Genomic DNA, 7,878 nt, shown 5'->3' with positions numbered 1-7,878 from the left:
TGAGCATTTTATCAACAATAAAATTACTGAAATTGTTAGCTGTCTTGTGCTTATGTAAGAAAATATTCTTATCCTTCAAAAGTAAACACTGAAGTATTTGTTTGCTTATTTATGTAAGAGGAAGCTCTCTTCATTTATTTGACATGAGGGTGGGGGAAGAAGAGGACCGAGAGGTCACAGGCACCTCTGCATGAAGCTGGTATCCACCAGGCCCCCACTCTGCCAGGAGGCCCCTCTGGAAGGGGCGGACAGCTCACAGGTGTCCTGGACGCCCTCTGTGCCAATCAGAGAAAAGTCATGACCGTCCCTTTCTTGCCAGTCTACTAGGGCTCCACGGGGAAAACGCGCGTAATGATCCGATCCTGGCCCGGGTCCAGCTCCTTGTGAGGAACCCGGAAAGTCGCACGCTGTGGCCGCAGTTCTCCTCCGCGGTGCCTGCACACGGACGGAGGAGATGAGCAGTTGCGCGCTGGGCACCGTGGAGCCGTTCGCCGCCAGGGCCAGACCCGGTGGCACCGTCATGTTCACGTGGTCCTCAGGTTTGCCCAGGATGGCTGCTCTGGCCGTGCCGAGCCGCTTCTCCAGTCCTGCGGGCACGCAGCCAGCGGCCAAGTGCGCGTCCAGCTCGACCCATGGCGAGTCTGGCGAGAAGCAACCCAAGCGGCCACAGCAACAGAGAAAGAACGCACAGAGTCTACACTGAAGTATTTAGAGAGAAAGGGTCACGATGTATGCAACTTACTCTCAAGTGGATCAGAAATAATAATACACAGAGAGAAGGAGGGAGGGGGGAAATGATAAAACAAATGTGACAATTTACAATAGGTGCTTCTCGATAAAAAGGATATGGTATTCTTTCTACTATATTTGCAACTTTTCTGTAAATTTGAAGTAATTTCCAAATTAAGTACCTGTGTGTGCATGTGTGTGTGCGTGCGCGCGCGTGCATGCGTGCACTGGATTTTCAATAAGTGAGAATGCCAAGGAGCTGAGATAAGAGGTTTCCTGTGTCTTGGTTTCATCTCACCAAGTAGACTGAAGAGCTCCTCAGGAGCTCCCCACTGTAGGCAGAAGAAAACCCTATGTCCTCAACATGGCATTCAGGCTCCTTCATGACCTTCAGTCCCCTCTGGCAATCACACTTCCATCTTCCATCTATTCCTTTATCCATATGGGATTACTTAACATACCTCAAAACTGCATCATAATAATTGTTCCTTTTATTAAGCACCTAGTGTATACTGGGTCCATCCTCATGTCATTTCATTTAATTCTTACAACAGAACTTCAAGTTAGGTATCAGTGTTTCCTATTACAAATGGTGAATCAAAGGCTCAGAGAGATTAAGTGACTTGCTTAAAGACATACAGCTAGAGTGATCTTTAAATTGTTAAATCATGTTTAAAGCCAGGTTCTTGGGGCACCTGGGTGGCTCTGTTGGTTAAGCGACTGCCTTTGGCTCAGGTCATGATCCCGGAGTTCTGGGATCCCACATCGGGCTCCCTGCTCAGCGGGGAGTCTGCTTCTCCCTCTGACCCTCTCACCCTCTCTCTCTCAAATAAATAAATAAAATCTTAAAAAAATAAATAAAGCCAGTTTCTTTCCCATATACTATATTACCCCACCCTCTAAGTACTGATTCAGTGAACATTTCCTAAGCACCCACTCAGTGCTGGGCTCTATGCCAGGCACTGGGAGTACAATCAACCCCACCCCAATGTAATCAACCCCACCCCAACGTCCCAAAGTGTATTTGGCCAGAGACAGAGCCAGAGCGGAGGAGGAGCAAGGGGTTAGGGGTCAGAGTCAGTGGGTCTGGCTCCACGATCCTAGAAGCTGAGCCTGGAACCATAGCGGTGGTGCAAGTAAAAGGGGAAATCCTTCTCCCCGCCCTCAGATGATGGGGTCCTGGGTGAAGGGTCCGCGGACATTTTTTTTAGTCAAGTCTCTGCTGCCCTCTAGTGGGATATGCAGAGATAACAGGAGGAAACAGAAGTGGCAGGTTTGGGCGGCGGGGTGGGGATCCACATTAACTCTGAGCCTCTTCTTAGCCTTGGGACCCGTGAGATGGCTCCCAGGCTCGTAAATGGAGAGGTCTAGGTTTGAAACTGCAGTAGTGCGGGGGTCAATCTGCTTCACCAAGAGAGACACTCAACTTTTCTCAGGTCATATATTGAGCCCCAAAATTAACCCCAGATGGAGCCCTGCAAAGACTAAGCTGTGACGAAGGGCACAGACTGAGTTCTGACCTTGATTAGAGACTACAGCCACACTAGGACCCCACCAGACCTCTGCCGTTCTCCTCACCTGTTCCCCAGTTGTTAAACATCGCCATTACCAGAAAATAAATATACCCATTTACAATTAAATAAGTTGTATAGAAAAACAAAGGCGAAACATACATACTGAAAATGTATTACTTCCTAATTATTTCATGACATTCTGCTACTTTCTATGCTCTTGAAGTGATTTAAATCTATCTGTATAGCACAAATACTATATAATGGCATGTTACTGCTCACCACTCCCCAACTCCACAACATATTCAGGGATATCACATTAGTAGCTTGAAATTAGCCATAGTGAGAGTATTTATATCACAGAAATCATCCACACTACAAAGTCAGGCTTGAGTTATTGTTTTGTTAATTGTTTAGACCAGGAATCAGCAAATCACAACCAACATGCTGTTTTTCTATGGTGAGCTGAGAATGATTTTTACATTTCAAAAATGTTTAAAAGACATAACAAAGGAGAAGGTGCAACAGAAGCCATATGACACTGACAAAGCCTTAAATACTTACTGTAAGTCCTTTGCAGAAAGAGTTTGCTGATCTCTGGTCTAGACATAAAAAAGTGAGGGGAAAATGTTAAGAATGCAGATTATAAACATGTCAGATCTGTAGCTGTTACATCATAAATCACACAGAATATTGAGGAAATATTTTTCAGCATTTGAAAATTATTATCTAATAAAGCAAAAGCAGCAAAAAAGTCATTCACATCATTGACAAATAAGTGAAATTCCATGTGAACTGATGCAGCCACTCTGAAAACAGTATGGAGATTCCTCAAAAAGTTGAAAATAGAACTACCCTGTGACCCAGCAATTGCACTATTAGGTATTTACCCAAAGGATACAAAAATAGTGATTTGAAGGGACACATGCACCCCAATGTTTATAGCAGCATTATCAACAATCGCCAAATTATGGGAAGAGTCCAAATGTCCATCAACTGATGAATGGATGAAGAAAATGTGATACACACACACACACACACACAATGGAATATTACTCAGCATTCAAAAAGAATGAAATCTTGCCATTTGCAACAATGTGGATGGAGCTAGAAAGTATTACACTAAGCAAAATAAGTCAGTCAGAGAAAAACAAAAACCATATGATTTCACTCATATATGGAATTTAAGAAGCAAAACAGATGAACATAGTGGGGAAAGAGAGAGAGAGGCAAACCATAAGAGACTCTTAACTATAGAGAATAAACGGGGTTGCTGGAGGGGAGGTGGATGGGGGATGGACTAAATGGGTGATGGGTATTAAAGAGGGTACTTGTGATGAGCACTGGGTGTTATATATAAGTGATGAATCACTAAATTCTACTCCTGAAACCGATATTCAACTATATGTTAATTAACCGGAATTTAAATAAAAACTTGAAATTAAAAAAGGTGAAATTCCAAAATATGTAATGCTGAAGCTGAAAGAGATTTAAATTTATGACTATAACTTATATGAGGTTTGAGAAACAGTTTTACAGAAGAACACATATCAGATTTAATGGTAATAAATTTATATGGGAAAAAAAGCAGATTGGAATACAACTCCATTTGTCAAATTATGGTTGAATCACAGCTATCAGTTACAGATATAAGAGTTTGGCAAAAATCAGTGGCAGTATTCTGTGAAAATCAATTGGCTAGATAGAATTTATAATAAAGAATATTGTATATGTTGTTACTGTAAATTGTGTTACTCATATCAGTAAAATGTGTCATGAACTTATGGATGTGTACATATGCACATATTTTTGGAGAGCTAGTTGTTAAAAATTTGCCAGCATACTGCTGCCCAGCAGCCTTCAAATACCCAAAGTGACAGCTCTATCCCTCGTTCCAAAAAGGCTGGGGTTGCCAACGTCTACCAACACCCGCACCCCCACCCCAGGACCTTTTTCTAGGACTCCCACCTTTTAGAATCTGGAGGTTGGTTTGTCTTATTTTTGCTCTTACACTTTCTATCTCTTTTTGCCTCACTTTTCAAACTATCTCTTCAGTTTTGTCTCATAACCCCTCAATTGATATTTTCATTTATGCACTAGGATATTTAACATCCAAGAGCTTTTTTCTTTCCTAATCATTCTTTTAATGGCATCCTGTTCTTTAATGGATTCAATAGCTTCTCTTGATTCTTTGAAAATATTCATGATAATGTGTTGGATTTTTTTTAAGTTTTTATCTCCCTATCTAGTCTCTGTTTCTGCCACATGGCTTTTATCTGTTTTTTTCATTTGTTTTATTTTGTTTTGTCTCTATCTTTTCTACTAGATGCTCTCCTTGGCTCTCAGATGGTCCTTTGCTGTCTCTCTGTGAGACATTACTAAAAGAACACACCTCTTTGATGAAATGGCTGATTTCCAGCTAGGGCAGAGAAAGTAGATGAGTCCAGAATATCTCTTTGTGACAGAAAGTGCTCAAAGAATGACATAATGATGGACACAAGAGCCAGCAGGAAGGGGATCCCAGTGGATAAATCTAGAAAGAACTGAGCATAATATGCACACACAGTATAACATATCGAGCATATTTCATAATATACATATGTATAGTAACAGCTATAACTCATTGATTGAAATAAAATCAAGGAAATCACATTCATATAACGTTATAAATAAACATATGGCAAGAAGGAAAAGCTCTTCCTTATACTAGAAAACCAACTAATAAATATAAAAAGGAATGGTGGCATTAACCCCCAGGGGCACCTGTGTGGCTCAGTCAGTTAAGTGTCCCACTCTTGGTTTTGGCTTAGGTCACGATTTCAGGGTTGTGAGATCCAGCTGGGTGTGGGGCTCCATGCTGGGCATGGAGCCTGCTTGAGATTCTCTCTTTCCCTCTCCCTCTGTCCCTCTCCTCCCCCCTTCATGGGCGCGTGCTCTCTCTGAAGAAAAAAAAAAGAAAATTACCCCCAGATAACATCATGATAATAATTGATTCAGGCAAGAATATTCAATGATTTGAAAACTGGTGGATGATAAATATTTATTAATTACAAAGGAAAAACAATAACTTTACACTGAAGACGCTTGGCAGGCACCTCGTTAAGCAGGTGATTAATGTTAACATCACTGGCAATGGGATAAACAGAGGTCACGTGGCTCCTGATACATGCACTAACACAACATCATTTGTGTGATAGTCCTGCCAACAATGCCTAACTCGGGAGGAAACATCAGACAGACTGAGGGACATTCTGCAAAATACCTGTCCTGTACTCTTGAAAAAATGTCAACGTCATAAAGGCAAAGAAAGACTGAGGAACTGCTTCAGATTAAAGGAGCCTAAAGAGGCATGACAACTAAATGCAGCACATGATCTGGGATTTTCTGCTCTAAAGGACATTATTGGCACAGTTGGCTAAATCTGAATAAGGTCTGTAGATATAATAGCCCTGAATCAATGTTAATTTCAATGTTAAAAAGAATGTCCTTGGTTTTGAGAAACACACACTGAATTATTCAGGGGCAAAGGGGCATCATGTTCAGTAAAAAAATAGTATGTCCATATTAGGGGAATTTGGTGAAGAGTAAAAGAGGAATTCTTGCAAATTTTCTCTAAGTCTGAAATTAGACAAAAAAAAAAAAAAGTAAAAGTAAGAACTCAAAAGCTGATTGGGAGCTGTGTGCTCATAGGTCCCTTGTTGACAATGGGCCCAGGGGGAAGGGTGTCTGCTGGGGCTATTTCATTAGGCGGGGCCCCTCTTCCCCAGTTTCATCTTCCAGTCTCCTGCCTAAAGGTGTCTGCCTGGTTGCCAGGTGCCAGGAGTTGAATGTGGCAGGGAAAGGAGTGTTGTGGTGGGGACTCAATATTCACTTAAATCTCCTGTTTTTCCCACCCTCAAGTGCCCCTCCCCCCAGACCAGAGACCCTTTCCAAAGAATAAACCTCTAGTCCTCTGCCCAAGTTGGGGGAGGGGGTAGTGTGGCCTCAGGGGGAAGAAACCAGTGGGTCTAACTCCTCTCGGTTTTCAGCCCCATCTACTTCTTGAAGTGCCTGAGCCTTTTCGGGGTTCCCAAGGTAAATCCAGCGGCATGTATATGTTTACTGAGGCTTAAGATGCAGCTTTCCCTCTCTGTTGAGCTAAATGTCTGCACTCTACTCCCAGCTTCCAAACGCTGCTGTCCTCTCTCCTGTTCTCTTTGTCCTTGTGTCTTTAAATATTTTAATAAAATCTCCTGCTGTCGTTTTAGCGGAGTTTCAGGAAAGAGCGTGCGTGTCCAATCTGTCATCTTTAATTGGAAGTCCTTTGTTGTGTTCTCTAATCTTTCTATAATGACCACATATTTCTTGTGCAATTTTAAAATATACTTAAGCACATGAAAGAGTTAAATGTTGTGCAACCGTGTAAAACAATTTAAGAATGGGATGTTCATCAGATTTCTGACGGGAGGATAACCAAGCTCTGAGAAGGGGCTGTGTGGTGTAAGGAAAGTATCTGGAGATGCCGCTCATTGGCACTGTGCCATAAAGGCGAATAAATTCCTCTGCCAACTCGTTCTTAAGCTTCCATTACCACAACAGCAACTATTAAAAAGGGAAACACCTGGTGTGTGTTGGAAGGGTCCGCAGGGCGAAAGAGGCTATCAAAAGACTAAATTTCACCAAATTCTAGAGGCGGCAGGGACGCACGCACAGGCGGAGGCCCTCCTTGGGGCTGAGGCTCTGGAAAAGGCTACTCGGGGGCTCGCTCAGAAAGGAGGTTAGAACCAGGCTTCTGTCCCCCGCACCAAGAGGAGGTCAGGATAGTTCTAGGTGTGAGTCAAGTCCAAGGCTCGGTGACAGACCCAGACCTTCTGCCAGACGCATGCAGAAAGCGAGTCCCCAGCGCGGGCTTCACATCTGGACGCACCGGCGCTCACCTCCAGCTGCGTGCTCAGATGCGCCCCGGCCGGGGAAGGGTGGCTCCGCGAGGAGCGACCTTTCCATCTCCAGCCACACGGGGGCAGCAGAGGACAGGCGGAGAAAACCGAGAGGGTCTTGGGATGCGGGGGTGGGAGAGCGTACGAGACTGGGAGAAAGACCTAGAGAGGGATAGAAAGTACACACAAAAAAGAGATGGCAGGAAAATGAAGAGGGCGGGGAGACAGAGACCTCAGCGAGCGAAAAAAGGAGGAAGCCCTACTCACACTAAGAGATTCTTCACATGCGCAGGTGCCGCTGGCTCACCTGGTGATTTAGTGAACCCATTTCAGACATGAAGAAACAGGATGAGAAATGATATGGCTCACTAAGGTACAGAATTGGCACTAGAACGTGTACCGGCTGGAGTGTTTAACTTCTCTATGCTTTGTGAGAGTTAAACGAGAGAACAAGCAAAGCCCTAGACTCGCACTGGGCACACGGTAAACAATAAATGCCAACAGTTAGTATTTGGTTTAGTGTTAAATCCTCACAACATGGAGAGGGGGCCCTTGGATTCTAGGTCTGTGGAGTGGTGCTGAAAACTATTTCCCCCATATTATAGTTGGGGAAACAGGCTCGGAAAGATTGCATGGCTTAGCACACGGATCTAGAGCCAGGGAATTGCAGAACCACGATTCAGAATCAGTTCGCTTGTCCCCTTCTTTTATCATGCCTGCTT

At 43.6% G+C, this 7,878-nt stretch overlaps 1 pseudogene; it reads right to left on the bottom strand.

Moving 5' to 3' along the window:
• Positions 1–284: 284 nt before the first annotated feature.
• LOC118018978 lies at positions 285–2,335 on the bottom strand (annotated as a pseudogene).
• Positions 2,336–7,878: the final 5,543 nt, after the last annotated feature.

This window comes from Mirounga leonina, unplaced genomic scaffold, assembly GCF_011800145.1.
Source record: "Mirounga leonina isolate KUSES-001 unplaced genomic scaffold, KU_Mleo_1.0 Mir_173, whole genome shotgun sequence".
In the NCBI taxonomy this organism is placed as follows: domain Eukaryota; kingdom Metazoa; phylum Chordata; class Mammalia; order Carnivora; family Phocidae; genus Mirounga; species Mirounga leonina.
This window is presented reverse-complemented; position numbering and strand designations above follow the sequence as displayed.